The sequence below is a fragment of the Amblyomma mixtum genome, chromosome 4 (assembly GCF_055824585.1).
Source record: "Amblyomma mixtum isolate Tamu chromosome 4, ASM5582458v1, whole genome shotgun sequence".
Taxonomy (NCBI): Eukaryota; Metazoa; Arthropoda; class Arachnida; order Ixodida; family Ixodidae; genus Amblyomma; species Amblyomma mixtum.
In genome coordinates, this window is record NC_143015.1 from 150,291,435 (window position 1) to 150,310,111 (window position 18,677).

The following is an 18,677-nucleotide window of genomic DNA, read 5'->3' on the forward strand; positions in this document are numbered from 1 at the left end:
ACGCGATCCCCCTTCATTGACTTATGCACGATGGTACACCCGCAAATAAAAAACAAACTGACTTCGCCCGAGCCACTCCCGTTAACTACAGCCGTCTTCTGCCGTGTACACGGCGTCGTCTGCCACCCTTGTGAGCTCTGACGCCGTTCATTCTTCAAGAATTAATTCTCCCCGGCAATTCGCGTGTACGGGTACGGGGGTGTTGTTCAGACAGGCAAGTTAATGCCGTCGCCGTGTCAGGTAATACACCCTGTACACGCCTCGGCAGGCACAAACAACTGCGCAATCGAGCAGTAGCTGCGGCACGCTCTCTTCAAGACCCCCCCTCCCCCCCTCCCCTTTCCGCTTCCTTCGTAAGTGCGCGTATCAGTTTCTCGCGTCGCTAATGGTGCTCGCTCAAGCCTACATGTGTGCGTGCCGACACGCCGCGCCCTTAGCGAAGAGGAACGATTAAGAGGTGCGCGTGATCACGCCTTGTTCTCGCCAACGAAGACGTCGGTGGGCTGCGTTGGGTCCGTTCCGACGTCCGGTCTACAGAACGCATACAGCAGCACTGAACGGCAGAAATAATTGAGACTCCATGACTTTGACCATATTGAACAATACCTGATGGCATGCCAAGGCCAGTGGCCACCACGTATCTCGTGTCGAAGGCCTCTATTTCGAGGCTTTATTTACAAGACACACAAGACAAAGGCAGCCGTGCGGAAGAGACTTCTTATTTATTTATTTATTTATTTTTACATACTGCAGCCCACCAGGGGCTACTGCACGAGTGGGCGTATAGAATACATGAAGAGAGTAAATATGTTCATAAGTGTAAGCGTGCATACATAGAAAATACAAACAATATACAATATATGAACAAAACAAGGTGTCAGTGACATTCAATGGCAGCCAAAAATTGCGGAAATGGAAGTGAACGAATTTCACCAGGCAGGGAGTTCCGCTACTCGATGGTACGCGGGAAAAAGCTGAATTTGTACATGTCAGTCCGTGCGTGAGGTGGAGAAATGTTTACACAGTGACGGCGCCTAGTAGATAACGCAACAGAGAAGGTAACGTGGGTTGCCTTCAGATTCGAAATCCGACGCAAGATTCGCTTTTACTTGCGGTTGAAATACTGTTGAACCTCGTTATGACGAAGTTGAAGGGGTCCGGAGATTACTTCGTTATAGCCGTAGCTTCGTTATAGCCCCTGTTAACCGAGCCTCCGAGGAGAACCTTGATTCCTCCGTTATATCCATTATTTCGCTATAAGCCGCTTCGTTATGACGAGGTTCGACTCCTACAATCTTTCAGTGCTGATTGCCTGTCTTACTTTGTTTTCCATCCCCTCAGAATTATACGCAGACCAAGCATGCAAGCACATTGATGACTAAAAACTTCGTTATCCTGTCAATTCACAAAAAAGACGAAAACACGCAGTATAACCGGCTACGCGTCTGCAGATAAACGGACATACGGGCTCTTATAATGTCAATCAGTGCGATAATATTTTCTTGTTCATCCTGTGCATTTAATCCGGACCTATCCAAATATTGGGTCGGAGATGGCTAAGAACTTACTCTACAGAGTGTTCGCAGTCAGTGCCGAAGCACGACCAGAGCGGTTTAGATCTGATGTGCAAGGCAGCCCCTCAGGAGCTCCGCACAGGGGTTGGCCAACGTTCCGGTCACGGCGCTAAAACTGCGTGCATTACCCGGCTCGCGCAACCTGTGCGTATATTCGATCAAACTATTAGTTTTAGCCGCTGCGCATGCACACACAAAGTCTGCACCCGAATCACAAGCGCCTTTTTACCTACATCTCGGTGCAAGGTACTCGATCACGCTTTCGCGTTCTCTCCGATTTATCCTTCGCACTCGCTTTTCACTGAGCGATCCCGTTCAGGCCTATACGTACACTTGTCAAGTGGACTCAAAGGGAGCACACAGAAAGAGAAAAACAATTCGACGAAAAAGAAAACGCGACAACACTCACCCCGATTGGAGCGATGCGTCCGAAGGACAGCCTAGGCAATATGGCGCGCGGCGAACTGTGTGAGGTGCCTCTACGGCTGTTGAGTTCTCTTTTAAGCTTTTTTTCTTTTTGTTCATATCATTCCGGGAAGCACATTACGCTCAGAGACACACGCACACATCTGTTCTCTTTCCCGGACGCCCCGTCTGATGAGTCAGGTAGGTGTACGCTACGACAGTTGTACGCGCTTAAAGCTCCTGCTGTCGCCCCCTTGAACGGACGAAAAACGTGCATAGTACGCTCGCTACACGTACAGTCGGGAACAATGTAAGAGGGAACAAATTTTTGCACTACATTAGGAGTATTTTTCTGGTTATTTCTTCACTAAATTTGAGAATGAGTTTTCGATTTTATTAGCCAAGAGGGAAGCAAAAAATATTGGGCATGTAACACGTAATTATGGAGTAATTAATAAAAGCAGTACGTCTCTCTCATGTGCCCCCGGATTCTGCGGCGTCTCTTCAAACCGCGCAAGCTATAGTGCTCTATGTTGATAAACAAAAATTCTCAGTTTATCCTCTCTATTCTATCGAGTGCCCTGCAAAAGGTACTCGCGAAAAGCCATCAGGACGCGAATCATATCCATACACAGGAGGTTGCAGCGATTTGTTATCGACAAAATGAATTTCCCAAATGCTTGGTTTGGTTTGCGGTTGGCTTGCGGGGGTTTAACGTCCCAAAGCGATTCAGGCTATGAGAAACGCCGTAGTGAAGAGCTCCGGATAATTACGACCATCTGGGGTTCCTTAACGTGCACTGTCATCGCACAGTACACGGGCCTCTAGCATACCGCCTCCATAGAAATTCGACCACCACGGCCAGGACCGAACCCGCGTCTTTCGGGTCAGCAGCCGAGTACCATAACCACTGAGCCACCGCGGCGGCCTTATGACAAAATGAATTGCTCAGCATGCACAGAGTCGACCTTCAGTGTGCATGCTAATCAGTTTTGTGTACGAACTTTCGAAAGTTCGAAAAGAAGGGTGCGTCGGTTTCACAACGATTACTCCGGAGTCTTCGGTTAAGACATATCATGGCGCCGACGTCATTGTCACACACACCTCAGAAACCGGAGGCCGCAAGGAAGGAGTAAGTCGGCGTTTTACTCCCTCCAGCAGCCGTAGATCTACTCCGTCCAAGTTGCCCCAGGAGTGACGAAAAGGGGAAAAGGCGGCGACCACACTGCTGAAGCGAGGTGTTTCTAAATGTCAAAACCGGATCGGTACGGTTTTGACCGGAATGGTCGGACTCACCATTGTGCGTGCTTTGACACAGACAACAAAGATTTTTTTTCTTCGTCCCTGAGCACTGTTTAGTCACGGTAATAGGAATCTGTGTTCTGTCATACATCTTTTTAATGTTAAATCTAGGCGAGTCCTTACTAAAAGATTCCTTTATTCCCATTTCTTTTACGGCTCATGCTTACGGTCATTCCCTACTGAAACCTTACTCCACTCGGCATATAAAGTCCTGTTCCCCCACCGGCGCGGGGCAATTTCGATGAAGGCGAAATTCTAGAGGCCCGTGTACTGTGCGATGTCAGTGCACGCTAAAGAACCCCAGGTGGTCGAAATTTCCGGAGCCCTTCGCTACGGCGTCCCTCGTAGCCTGAGTCGCTTTGGGACGTTAAACCCCAATAAACCAAACCATTTAATCACTATGATGTCTCACAAAAATCAATTCTTTGACCTCTTCCTATCTCTCTTCTTTCATTCCAACCTTCCTCCCTTCCCTCACGGCGAAGTTCAGTGTCCGCCGAGATTTGCGAGACGGATACTGCGCCATTTCCTTTCCTCAAAAACCAATTTACCAATTTATTTGTTACTTTAGCACGTATGTCTTCTGCTTCCGAGTATTTGATTGAAAAAATTACGGAGGGCACTAAAGACTATTTATGCACTTTGATCGCGAAAACGCTTTTATTTTATTTCATTTCGATTCATTAATTTTTATTTATTTTTCCGTTATTTTTTAATCACACGCGTACTCATTAGCATACAGTCGTAAAGCAGCGAATATATTAAGTTCAATTTTGTACTCCAAGAAGCAACGCTGTTTTGTGGCCTATGGCTAACTGCGTGCTTGCCTCGCAATCTCAAAGCCCTGCCCTTATAAAAATGGTCTACAGACAGTCTGTAGACTTCTTATTGACTCTATTGACTTTCTATAGATATTGATTTTGTCTATTCATAGTTTATAGACTGTCTATAGATGAAAGTCTACTAAAAGTGTATGGCCTTAAATCTATAGATTGTCTATAGACTGTCTATGGCATTTGTATTGCCTATAGACTATCCTCTAGGATTTGTCTATGACAGTCTTTAGACTTTATAGACAGAAGTCTATAAACACTCCATAGACTGCTTAAACCTTTTTTGGTAAGGGTGCGCTCAGTTTCCCGCACCTTCGGAAGTTTATTTTTCTTCGATGCCACAGTGACGTCATCTGGGATTTTTCGGACCACTGCTGCTTTGCAACGCCGACACCGGGTTTCGTTGCCCTTGAGCCGTATAATGCTCTCGCATTAAAATAATTTTCAACACCAGGTCATCGCCGCCAGATAACCGGTCAGTCTCCTACAATTGGTAAGTGACATTTTTCCGATGTCAGTGCACGTTAAAGAACCCCAGGTGGTCGAAATTTCCGGAGCCCTCCACTACGGTGTCTCTCGGAGCCTGAGTCGCTTTGGGACGTCAAACCCCAATAACCCAATAAAAAAATTTTCCGCTATAGGGCGACAGCAACGACAGCAACAGCCCAGTTTGCTTGGTTTATGGTTGGTTTATTGGGGTTTAACGTCCCAAAGCGACTCAGGCTATGAGGGACGCCGTAGTGGAGGGCTCCGCAAATTTCGACCACCCGGGGTTCTTTAACGTGCACTGACATCGCCCAGTACACGGGCCTCTACAATTTCGCCTCCATCGAAATTTAGCCGCCGCGGCCGGGATCGAACCCGCGTCTTTCGGACCAGCAGCCGAGCGCCATAACCACTGAGCCAACGCGGCGGGGCCCAGTTTGCGTCACGTTTGGGCTTCCCACACGTATCAAGTAGAACCTGCGCAGTTGGGTCAAAGCATGAATACGAGGCCCCCCTGAGGCCGTGGAACGCATGCACGCAATGCTGATGGCCCCCATTTCCAAGCCCGCGACGGAAGGAAACTCCGCTTCCGTCCGGCTTCTCCACGCATCCGCCATTAGGCGCACATCGGAAAAAACATGGGGGGGGGGGGGGGGGGGTACATTCAGCATCGAGGTCAACCAATTAACACGTCCCGCGTTCGACTACGAATGCGCAACTCGCGCTCGAAGACCTTCGAGTGGCGCTATATCACGCGCCACATCTGCGGGGGAAGGGGGGGGGGATATGATGAATCATTAGTTCGGGTTCATTTTATAGCTCCTGATAAAACTGACGTCAGCAGGTTCCTTGCACTGCTAGTGCTGCGGAGACTATGTCCACAATACTTCAGCCGCATAGTAACGTATATCTTGCATCGCCACAGTCATCACACACCTACACTGTGAACAGAGAGGAGAAAAAGGGAGTAAAGCTGTCCTCTAGCACACACCTTTTCATAAGAGGCTGTGCTAGAGTACAGGTTACTCCCTTTTAAGGCGAAAACCTTTAATGGCTCATACTGCCGCCCGTTCAACAAAGCGCGTCACACGAGTTTAATTCGGGAACTAAAAAAGATAGAAGAAAAGCAGATAGAGGAGGAAAAAATGAACCTAGAAGCCAAGTTTGATGACTGTAGGTTAATTGGTTAACTAACTATAGGCAAACATGTCGAAATTGCGTCGAAATAGCGCGGACGTCGATATAGCCACGGGAACGGTGTGACGTCGCATCTACCGGAAGTCGTCACGGCGTAGTGAAAATTGTGACAGAATGGTCTGAAAAACGTCGGATTTGTGTCAAATTAGACGGAAAAATGTGTGATTACGCGTAATTAACACTTAAGATCCCCGAAAAATGTAAAATTTTGGTATCGATATAGCCACGGGAACGGTGCGACGTCACATCCACCGGAAGTCGTCACGGCATAGTGAAAATTGTCACAGAATGGTCGGAAAAACGTCGGATTGTGTCAAGTTAGATGGAAAAATGTCTGATTACGCGTAATTAACACTTAAGATCCCCGAAAGATGTATAATTTTGGTATCGATATAGCCACGGGAACGGTGTGACGTCACATCCACCGGAAGTCGTCACGGCAGAGTGTTCTCAGCTTTCGCCTCTCAACACTTCAGTTGTCAAAGTGTCCTCGCTATTTTTTACTCCCATATAGGCATATTCGTGTACAGAGTACGCTTCCCTGGCTTCGTTGCTGAACATGGCTAAAATTCTGCACCGCGCCCTTTGGTTCAGGAATACGCCACCACGAAACGGTCAGCTAACAGTTACATCGCTTCGATGTGCTTGTTGAAACGCGTCGCGCGCAAATCGAGTACAGAAGACACCACGGGGGAAAGTTCTAAGACATTGATTGCACGTGGTGCTCTATGCAACAGAGGGAAAACCATGGAACACCCACTAATCCAATGTAGGCCAGGCCCCATCGTCCGCTTCCCAGGAAAAAACAAAAACAACATACGTTGACAGGAGACACGAGGACACAAGCTCCATGGTTCCTCAAGAAACAGCTAACTGAGGTGAAATTCATGCGCGCCACGTGGAGATAAGCGAGCCCTTTGCAAAAGGAAGCACGATAAGGTGAATTAAGTGTTGGTGGACGAAACATAGTAGCTGATTAGTGGGCACCGGAAGAATAATTGGCTAAACTAGGCTACAGCTCAGTTGAAACATTCAGTGCCAGCCATCATGTCCACCATGGTCGAGTCCATTTCTGCTGGCCTGCTTCTCGGCTCCTCTGCAGTGAATTATTTGGAGAATTGGTATTTAACGCCAACTTGTGTAAACGAGTTACTAGCTTGTGCCATAGCCCTCTTTCTGCCCTTGGACCAATAAAATCCACCATCATCAACATCATGTCAATTTCCCCCTCAACGACGGCGTTCTGCCACTTCCTCCCGTTTCCTCTTCTCTATTTTTTTCTTCTTGATCTCGTCTTCTTGGCTCTTCCTTGGCTTGTCTCGGCTATAGTTTGGCCATCCCTTGACTTTGTGCCGATCGACTTGGGCGCCAAGTCCAAGGAGGAACTACAACGGGCTTCAGTGACTCGACGACTCAGGGTGGGCTACCATAAACGGCTTTCGCCGTAAAAACGAGAGAGACGAAGTAACGAAGAAAGAAGGAAAGTAAGAAGGAAAGAAGAAAGAAAGAAAGAAGGAAAGAAAGGACGAAAGAATGAAAGAAGGAAAGAAGGAAAGAAAGGAAGAAAGAAAGGTAGAAAGAAGGAAGGAAGGAATGATTGAAGGAAGGAAGGAAGCAAGGAAACAAGCAAAGAAAGAAAGAAAGAAAGAAAGAAAGGAAGAAAGAAAGAAGAAAGGAAGAAAGAAAGAAAGGAAGAAAGAAAGGAAGAAAGAAGGAAAGAAGGAAAGAAAGGAAGAAAGAAAGGTAGAAAGAAGGAAGGAAGGAAGGAATGAAGGAAGGAAGGAAGGAAGGAAGGAAGGAAGGAATGATTGAAGGAAGGAAGGAAGCAAGGAAACAAGCAAAGAAAGAAAGAAAGAAAGAAAGAAAGAAAGAAAGAAAGAAAGACAACGTCACACGAATGAGGAGTGTAACGGAAGTACCACTCCAAGATAAATGATCTGCTTTGGCATCCTCGATGCTTTGCTTCTCCTCCTAACGCAATCTATACGTCACTGGCAAGACAACAAGTGTCACCAAGACCAACAAGGCGCCCCGAACAGGGATCACCTCTAAACATCCGTCCATTCATTGGGAGACCCGGATGTTCATTCAGTACGACCTAAACGATATTCGTACTCGTCAAACCGAACCGGAAATACGAATAGACAACAAACACGGATTCCGGGCGAGTGCACTAACACCGAGTGCACAGATAACGGCCGCGCTACCGGACACTTCCCGCGCTTACGCGGAACATGGCGACAGCGGCGCCGTCTGTTGCAATTTCGCCGCTTCCGTCGCCAAGATGTATACGCTCGCTTCGCACCCGAGGAGGCGTCGATCGGCGGAGGCCCAGATAAGGGACGCTTCGCAGCTCTCCAAAACAAACAGAGACAGCGAGTGTTAAAAAAAAAAAAAGGCAAGTGAAGAAAGACTCTGACCGACCGGCAAGGCGGAAACGGGTAGGCCGACACTGGCACAAACACGCTCCCTCTGTCCTGTAGCTTGAACTGCGAGAAAGGAAATCCATTAGCCTCTAAGTGCAGAGTGATAAAAAAAAGAACCGCTGCTGCTAATGCACCCGATGATAAGCGGCGTTGAGAGACGTACACTAGCTCAGCAGGAAGCTCCTTGAGCGCGAAAAGACGTGCTTGCTCTATCGCTTTCTTACGGTCAGTTCCGTGCACTTAGGTGGACGCCGAGCGGGACCGAAAGAAGTGTGAAGTGGTGCCTTTTCTTTGCCTTTTAACTGTACTAATCAACTTTACTAACCAACTTATTTAATGCGACAGCATTAAGGTTGTCGTTATGCAGTTTCCGGTTTCTCCGTAACGGAATTCCCTGATTGGTCGAGACAGGTCACGTGACCTTGGGACGTCGTCACAACCCGCCGTAATGGGCCAGCCTGACTGGTGGAGAGAGGTCACGTGACTGTGAGGTCATCACAACAGTCCCATCGTGGCAGGTAGACCCCCAAAATTTCGTAGTTGACCCCCCTCCCCATACTTTAGAAATAAACCCATCCTAGAAAATGAATTAAGGTGGATTAGTGGGTAGGATTAGTATAATCCCATACGATGATCCAATGGAAGGTATTCGAAAACTTCCGAACCGAAGGTGAGTCCTGCGTACCATAAAAGGGCAATGAAACTTGCTCTAACCGGAGTTTTGGCGGGAAACTCGCAAGAACATTAGACACTCATTGTAGACACCACAGAGGGCAACCTAAGCTTTATCGCATTTTCTTCTTTCAGAATGTCGCTAAGAAGTTTCTTCAATCAACTGCTCTTACCAATCACTAGTTATGAGTATCTACCCTCAGAATAAAAAAAAAAATTACTGGCCGGCACCCTGTTCCGTCCACATGGCCACGACTGGCACCTCCACACGGTTACAGGTCGCGGCATAATGCAAAGGCAACAGCGACACCGTTTGCCCCAGAGAAGGTCGGATATTCAGCTGTCGTAGTACAATCCCATATACGTCCCACATACATCCTACATACGTCCCAAATGTGCTTTTTATATGTTTAATATATGTTCCCCATACAGCCGCCGCCGAAAAACATCGGTACAGTCGCGTTCAAAATGAATGCGATCGCTCTCGCTCCCAGCCAACAAACAAGGCCATCAAACTTCTTATTGTGGTGGTAATTTCTCCAATGAAAGTGACGGTGCCAGATATACGAACCAACAGACTAACTAAGCCCATGCATTTCGTTCAGCCTTCCCAGAATAACAAACTGCTTTACAGCACTTTAATACGAATGGATTAAGCCTACTGTGATCACCCGAAAATTGCGTCACACAGCTCAGCGTCGGCCACACATCGATAACCACCAGCTATACAGACTATTGCACCGAACACGCGCCCTCGTCGATGTTCGGACGTACACGTTGAATATGCTGATCACTGGCAGCCTATACAGAACTGTCCGTACGTACAAACATCCCGTGCGACGGCGGGGACAGACAACCCTAAAACCTAGTCTAAAAAAGGTGCAGTAAAGGGATGTAGTACACTTTGCTGCGTATCAGCGCTTCCGACTATCGCACACGCTTTCTCGCTCACGCACCGTATCGGTTGCGCCCTCGCCACTCTCCCACAGTCGCGCGCGATCAGCGAAGAGCGATGATCAACAAGCCGAGAAGTAAAAACACTGCTGCGGGTCTCAATCGGCAGAAACCACACGTGCCACGTACGGGCATCGCACGTGAATGAACGGCTCTCTCGGAGGCTTCTATCCGAGAGTGAATGAAAGGTCGAGTACCCAGAGTGCGACTCAATGGCTTCCGGTTGTGTGCCCACCACCGCGCTGTCACCTGTAGGCGTACAGCTCAAAGTAATAGGAAGGACAACACATTATCTACTCTGCATACACTCAAGTGTTTACTCTCAGAGAATGCGTGAGACATAAATGTTGTCTTTCTTCAGGCAGTTACCGTGTAGACCAGGCACCTATCTACCCCCCCCCCCCCCCCCCCCCCCCTAAAACCAAGTTCTACTCCCGCCCCCTTGTTCTCTTTGCAGTGCACAGCCGGCTACCAGTGGCTACCGGCAAGAAATGCGGTGAGGAAGCTCGAGTACACGGGCCACCTTCATCAAAAGTCTTGAGGAAATGTGTCTGCTTTGACGCTAAGACGATTGTTCTTCAGGAATGGCCTTCAGTTTTTATCACTTCACGCCAGGCGCTGTATCTTCAGACTTCATCCCTCTTATTGTTAGTGTTGGTCATGTCTTTTCCGGGTTATTGTTGGTCATCCACTTTCACTTTTCACGCGGTTTTATCACTTAGTCGTTCGATGCTTGCTCTTTTTCGCTTTGGCCACGCGTTTCATAATTTGTTAGCGTAGACTTGTCATGCCCCAGTGCCTTGTTTTTGCTTTGGTTGTTGATGTTATCGTTCCTGCTGGCCAGGAAAGAAGTCATCCCAAGCTCTGCTTAAAGTAGATTCCGTAGTAATCAGCGGTACTGTGTTTCCAGTGTTCGCATGAATTGCCGACTGATATGCTCAACGTTGATGCTTTTGTTGATACGGCTTGGTTGCAGTACAAAAAGGCAGGCTTGTTGCAATAAACCCCAGTTGCAAGTTGGCGTCAGTCCTGTCTTTTGTGTTCCTTCCGTGTCCTCGTTTCTTGCGCCATTACCACTTTTTTCTTTCAACATGCACCAACTCGCCCAAACTAGAGTTTTACATGACATATGTGGAATGCGCGTGCTTGGTGTAATCGTAACCTGACAAATACTTCACTGGGATTATGCTCCGTTTTTAGCTCTAATCACTGTGACAAAGTTTCTCGCGTACAAATCAATAGCAGGTGTTTAAGATCTACCCCATAACCCAGACAAGGACCTATGAACCTTCTTTTTTGTTTCCCCTCCTACAAGCCTACGAGTCACGACAGAGGAGCTGAATACGCTCGCTGTTGAATATTTTCGCTACCGAAAATTACTCGCCCCGGTAGCTGAGTATTTAACGTGCGGCCGCGGCGGCCGCATTTCGATGGATGGTAAATGCTACAACTTGCCCTACGCTGCGCGATGACAGTGCAAGTTTAAGAACCCCAGGCGGTCGAACGTAATTCAGAGTCCACCACAACGGCGTTTCTCGAGCCCTTGCGAATGCAGCCTTAGGACGTTGGATGCCATGAGCCAATTCAAACCAGTAAGCAAAAACTGCGGACGCGTACGTTATGTGTTCTGTGAAGGGTCACACAATGAGGGAAGTAGTAAAATTGTCAAGCCTATTCGAGGGAGCAGTGTTTAAAAATAATTCCCACTGCTCTCTGTACACATCTCGTAGTTGTTTTGAGCACCTCATAAAGTCCATGCACGAGCTACAGCTATTGTTTCCGAGGGTAGTGGCAACAGACGGAGCATTCCGAGTCTGTACAGCATTGAAACAGTCGTTCGATGTCACTCAGCAGCGAGCCAGCGATGTGAGGTGAAGCTGCCGCAAACGTCAGGAACGTTGCGCTGAGCCTGACTTTGCTCAGTCCCGCCAGTGCAATGCTATACTAAGGCAGCGGTTGAACGTTTTTGACCATTCCTCTTCCAACTGTCCTGCTCCCTATGCAAATCTAGAATACTCTATTCACGTGGTTTCTCTCTCTGTCCGCTACCTTCATTCTCTTCCTTTCATCCTCTCTCCCGGAGCGCCCCTAAGCAACACAGGTAATCGGTCCATCATTGGAGATGAATGGTGTAACTCTGGTCCTTTGTAGGACCATGCTTTTTCCAATACAGTTCTAATATTGGGCCGATAACCTCGACTGCTTGGGACTGGCTGTCATTGGCGCTTGATGGTGACCAGCTCGGGTATCGACCCTTGACTGTCATCGGCCCAACTACGTCCACCAGAGGACAAAGGCCTCACCCGTGTCCCTCCAATTAACCTTGTCCTCAGCCCACCATCTCTCAGTTTCCCCTGCTACACTTCTTACGTTGTCTTGGAACCCACTCCGCTACTCCAAGTTACACGGTGCAGCGATGGCGTAAATGGAACCGGGGTTTCAAGAGGAACGCGTGCAAGAGGACCGGGGTTCGAATCCCGGAGCCACGCAATTCTCCACCGGATTCAAAAAAGAAACATCCGCGTGCCGATGGAATTGCATACCCAGGCCTGGGGTGCGGCTTGACCTCAGTGACCACAACCGACAACGCACTCCCTCACCAGAACAAGATTTGGCGACCCTGGTGTAGCACTTGGCCACAACTTCCTATGATTATGAATAAAGGGAAGATTCAAGGGACAGGACTGCAAAGTCTGGCGAAACTCACCCGGAGTCCCCGGAGAACCTAGGATACGTCCACGTCCAAAACCGCCACTGGCCACAACCACACACAGCGTTCACTCACTGCACGAACGGAGACGCGGTGGCGCTCGTCGAAGCCCCTCTCGTCGAAATCCCAGCCGATTCGCGTGCGGCGCCGCAGTCCCACCGACGACTGTTCTCCCCACACAGACACCGCCGGGCTTCTGGCACGGATTCACGCGACTGAGCACAGAAGAGAGAGACACGTCACGAGGTCACGCGCACAGGCGAGCAAGCAAGCCCTGCGCTTGGGCGCATTGCCCACCACACCTCTTCCTCCCCCTCCTCCCCCCCATATGCCCGATCGTGCAACGACGCGCAGTCACGTGACCAGCCCGTACGTGCCCCCCGTCTTATCCCCGTACCTTTCGCCACGGCAGCCAATCGCTGTTTGCCAACCACTCAACGTCAGGAAGTCTCCTCTTTGACGCTTTCAAATGGATAACGTGCAAAGGAAAAACAGAAGGCAAGACCTCTTCCACTCCTGGGATCCCGCATTGTGAAACGAACTCTGTTGCGGGTTAAACCTGCCCCCAGGGTACACTCTCCTCCATCTATATTTCTACGGCAGCCATAGATGTATCCGGGAGGGTTTTCCCCGGGATGACGTCGTCATTTCTCGTCCAATGAGAACGGAGCGTGGGCGACCACAGACGAGGTAGTCAAGCGTATACGCATTGGACGTGTGGCATAGGAGAGGGCCCTGTACATGCAGCTTAGTATGCGGGAGGTGGGAGTTCGATACCCAGTGCCAGCGGGTACCCACTAGTTTTCCAATGAGTACAGGCTTTCCCCTCGCCTGGCCCTCCGCATCTCTGAGGTGAAATGCTTGAAAAGATTGGGTCTTTGACCTCAGCTAGTACAGACCAAAACGTCAGCCATGGTGCTATTTGGTCAAGCTGGCTTTCGTGCCATTAAAATGAAAACATTATCACCGTTTACATACATACAGGAAAATGTGAAGAGGTGGTGGTGGTGGTGGTGGAAACTTTTATTGCCAATGATGTAAATCGTGGGGGCGAAGCCCCCTACATGGCACTTGGATGCCTCCTCAATGTGAGGAGGAGGCACCCTTACAACGCGAAGGATAGCCCCTGGAGCGCAATCCTTCTGTGAGCGCTGGAGATGATCCGGCGCTGGTCTTGAGCGGACGAGCTGGTCAGAAGAGACTCCCAGTAAGACTCCGCCGCGGTTGGTGATGGGGGATGAGGGAAGGTGGGGCATGTGAGGAGGGTGTGTAAGAAGTCTCCTGGTTTGCCGCAAAGTTTGCATGATGACGGGAATTGGTCTGGGTATCGGGCATGCAGCAGTATTGGGTATGGAGCAGTTCGGGTTTGTAGTTGTCGCCAATGTGCAGCCTGCGGTATGGTGAGGGATGGAGCTGGGGGTGCGTATTCCCTTCGTTTGTCTCGGTAGTACGAGAGAATATCACGGAAGGAGAGCAGGCGCTCCGAGGCTCGTAGAGGGGGCTCGACTCCTGCCCGGAATGTGAGACCTCGGGCTAGGGAATGAGCCTCCTCGTTGCCAGGGAGGCCAGCATGTGCTGGCGTCCAGATGAGGGTGATGAGGCGCCGGGGCTGCCAGAAACGTAGTAAACGAGCAGCGGTGCTGGATATGTGAAGAGGTGCTGCTATCGGCATGTACTTAAAGGGCAACTGCACCACTTTTGAGAATTTCGCGATATTCAAGGATCCAAATCTATATAGGCTGCAGGTAAAGCATGCCCAGTGTTTTTGCAGCAGCGCTTAAACTAGTGACGTAATCGACGATTGAATTTCGCGCTTCTCCTCAATGCACCAGAGGAGTGCGCAGAAGTTCAGCGTGACGTCAAGGAAGGTAGGATTTCAAATTACCACTGTAGTCAGCAACACTCTGCCCTGACTCGTTGGACGCTGCCAAATAAATTTCGGCAGGATTTACCTTCGGTGGCGTAGGTGTTTTCCTTGAAAGCAGGCGTTTGTGCTTTGGAAATCTACCGATACCTTAGATGACGTCATTATGCACACCTCACTTGGCGCTGTGCGCTGCGGGGAAGCTTGAAGGGCATCGCGATTTTAATGGCGATTACTTCACTATTTCAAGTGCTAGCTCAACAAGACTTCGCATGGTTTACCTGCAAATTTGACACATTCGACCCTCTTAAAGTCGTTGATTTCTAAACCCTATGCAGTTTCCCTTCAACACCTGGGGAAAGATACAGTTTTAAGTTTTTTTCTTTACAGGTGACTGTCTTTTTTCGATGACTTACCGGACTAGCGGTTGAAGTAACAACTGACCTGAAAACAACAAAAGGTACCGACCTGAGTGGTGAACAAATTTTGCATCGGGATGCAATGAAAGTACTGAACTCGGTGAAATATGGCGACGAAACGCCCAAAGCTCCAAGAGAGATGTCACGCCAAAGAGCCAACAGTAACAACAGAAAGAAATCTCCCACTTTTCGCTATACCCTTGGAACGGAGAAGTCGTATGCGAGAGATGTTTGTATAGCACCCTCTATGAGAACCCATTCCCACACCCACCTTCCCATTCACGATCGACAAAGCCCAATCACAAGGACTACATTCGTAGTCACTCAAAATTACCTAGACGCAACAAGAGAGCGGTGCGGTCTTTCATCTCATCGTTCTTCGATCATACCTCCAGTTGCAAAAACTCCGTCAGAAACGCCAGCTGGGAGAGAGAAGTAAAAATTGCCGCAGTTCGTCGTCACTGGCGCCTCCTGATTTCAGGCGTATCAGAAAATTCAGCTAAGTCAAACCCTCTCCTACTAGCAGTCCCTTCTTCCTCTATTCAATTCGATATCCTCTGTGGCTACTGCGCATGTGCAACCAAAGAGAGAGAGCACCCCTCAACTAGCGACACACCACGAGAAATCGGCGAACTAGTTTTTAACGCGATAGCATTACGGAGCCCGTGTCGCAGAAAAGGCGGCGGCGGCGGCGCGCCAGCTGTGTCCAGTGTGACGTCACTGCTCCTCGCGCATGCGCAGTATGGCCTTTCGTCAGTTCCGCGAAATGGCTCGGCGCCTCGCGTAGTGTTGCTTTCGCAACAAAACTCCACAGAGAAGCAACTTAGACGGGGTACCTCGGTCACGTGGCCATGTGGTGTCGTTACAACCTGCCCACAGGATTGAGAGCGAATTGACCCCCGTTGCAGGTGCCAGTTAAATTAACGATCAACCGCGGGAAGTTTCTCGGGAAGAGCAACCTCGGTCTCATAAGCCGCACCGCTGGGAGCACCTGCCATCACAGGGCAGTGGCGCATCGCTTAACTTCTGCACCACTGCGTCAGCCAGGAGTGGTATGAGGAGTCCCAAGAATCAATGAATGCAAAGTAGAGAATGACCTTCAGCATATATGGGAATTAACGCATTACGCTATCGCGACGTACTTCTAAGGCGGAGCTTAAGTGTCCACTCCAATTTCTGTTCTTTTCTTCGCGAGACGGCGCTTTAGAAGGGAGCATTCATCGAACATGTCATGCCTTTTCACAGAAAGCGGAGCTTTGGCTTGAACGCAACGCGCCGGGGCGGAGAGGTTATGAGGAAAGAAAATAGGCAGTAACTGTCTCACTCAGGGTGGACACTTTATAACCAGGGAATAGTCGCTCTCGAAAACATGACGGCAAGGCCGTTCCTTTGCAAAAAAAAAAAAAAAAAAACTTCAGTACACGGTATATAGGGTCTCTAAGAAGAAACATTTCCATGGAAGTCTCTATGAAGAGGCTTTTCCAAGGGTTAAACGTGGAGAAAGTCCTCCAAGGAGAAAGCTCCCCGATGCATCTACTGCAGTAATAATACCCAGCAAGACAAAACATGAAGCACCATCCCCGTCTCAATAGCTGGACGCATTTGGACTGGAGAAAAGCGGTAAAATTTCTGTAACACGCGTCTCGCGCTGTTTCGTCGTTTCACAGTCCGATCGTCCAACAGTAAACGTCTCGCGCCGTGGTCAAAATGTCAAGGTACACACATAAGCACTCAGCGACTGTTTGGTTTCGAAGGATGAATCCGTGTGTGTACACCTCCCCGAGTTATCAGCGGGGTCATGTTCGCAAGTGCAGATAGCAGATACGGACTCAAAATAAGGAACCCTCTTATTCCTCTTTTTACGCTGCAGCAGACTGGAAAGTATACACGCGGGCGTCCAAGTCCCGATATGCCTCTTATCTCACCGGGCCTGCGGATATCGCTACTCAGACCCGATAATGCTCCATCCAGGAGTGGTGCCAACCACCGGCCCACATGCATGTTTGGAGCGACGGCGGAAGAGTGGAGGTCGGGTTCACTGCACGATGACCTAAAGGTATCTGTTGCTGAATGCCAATGGCCACAGCCCATGGACACGACCTCTCCTTTTCTCTCTCCTCTGCATTGTGGTCTCAACATCCTCCTCACTTGCGAGAGGCGCGGGGTTCGGTCTCTATGCAGTACCACCGGAAGCCTACCGGTCTTGTAAGGGTAAAAGCTTTTCCTTAACCTGCTTCTGGGCTTTCCTGTGCTGAAATACTTGAGAAAACCTCGTGCAGACAAAGGAAAAGATCAACATTATGTACAGCGCGAAAAACTAAGACAGGGGAAGAAACACGCAAACAAACAAGCGCTGGTGCACCGCTCACCAACTCGACCAACTCGCCCAGTTTTCGGTTCTGCTAAAGGAAAAGAAACACACACACAGATACATTAGCCATAGTGCTCTCCGACCGACCGACCGACCGACTTGACCGACCGACTGACTTGACCGACTGACTTGACCAATTGACTTGACTGACCGACTTGACTGACCGACTTGACTGACCGACTTGACTGACCGACTTGACTGACCGACCGACTTGACCGACCGACTTGACCGACCGACTTGACCGACCGACTTGACCGACCGACTTGACCGACCGACTTGACCGACCGACTTGACCGACCGACTTGACCGACCGACTTGACAGACTGACTTAACAGACTGACTTGACTTACTTAACTGACTGACTTGACTGACTTGATTGACTGGTTTGATTGACTGATTTGACAGACTGCACTGACAGACTGCACTGACAGACTGCACTGATTGAGTGGACTGATTGAGTGGACTGATTGACTGGACTGATTGACTGGACTGATTTGATTCCGCGTCCTCGAGCTGAACAGCCGAACACCGTAATCACTCAGCCATCGCAGCGGGTAATTGAGTTATTACTGATGCGTGCACAACGTAGTAAGCTGTGAGATTTAAAGCAAACGCCGATGCCAATAAAAGCTAATAGTTTGCTCACAACGTGGCCTGCATTGTTTCGGTGTTTTTTCCCACTGGGTTTGTCTTTGTGCATTAGTACAGGGCGCCTTTATACCTTTATACTCACAGAATCTGACAGAAAAAGTGAAACCTGATCATGGGAGAAACAGCAAAGAAAACCAAAATGAAAAAAAAAACAATCACGCCACGAAACGCGGCACCGGTTTGAACAGTTCCAACCAAAGGTGGCATCGCACAGCTGATCTCTTCGTTGCACGCAGTGTCGTACCCGGAGGAGGAGGAAGAACATTTATTTCCGCCGAATATGGCGTCGTACCTGGAAGTGTCTCCCATTTCTGCCGCAATCGTGAACGATCACTTTGTTTTCATCGCCAACTACATAGCAGTGTGGTGATCGCGTCGCGAGGTCTGGAGCTTCAGCTCGGGCGCCTCTCGTGCGTCGCGCGTGTTCAGAATCGGAGCACCGGATCCTCGGTCACAGAGGTGCGTGGAAAGTTCAGCTGTTCCAAGCCTGACTCACCTGCCCGGGGAAAGAAAAAAAAAATGAAACAGTTCCAGCAAGAATTACAAAAAGTGAGCATGTTTCCTACCGTCAACGAACGAGAGTGGCTGGATTTTCGCTGGAATTACAAACAGATTATTTGTTTCCTGGAAACAAAAAGACGACAGTTCAATCTGGCCACTGAACGTTCGGTAAAGGTTTCATGGAACGGTTTTGAAAATGCACTATTCTAAGGCTAAAGAAAGTTTATGCCACGCACAAGTCCTGAAAACCTTGAACATAATTTACAAATACTTTTAAAAAATTCTCACTCCCACGCCTCGCGGCGAAGTCCG

At 49.1% G+C, this 18,677-nt stretch overlaps 1 protein-coding gene across 4 annotated transcripts in view; it reads right to left on the reverse strand.

Annotated features, from left to right (window-relative positions):
• The window catches only part of LOC149348751 (ATP-sensitive inward rectifier potassium channel 12-like), a 151,523-nt gene that overhangs the window by 52,289 nt on the left and 80,557 nt on the right, over positions 1-18,677 (reverse strand). For 2 of the 4 annotated variants that reach the window (XM_089588314.1, XM_089588312.1), the window contains exon 1: positions 12,557-12,866. The exons of the other annotated variants lie outside the window; for them this stretch is intronic. The gene's annotated coding sequence lies outside the window, so the exon portion shown is untranslated. Of the gene's footprint in view, positions 1-12,556; positions 12,867-18,677 lie in introns of those variants that run through there. 4 annotated transcript variants of the gene reach the window in all.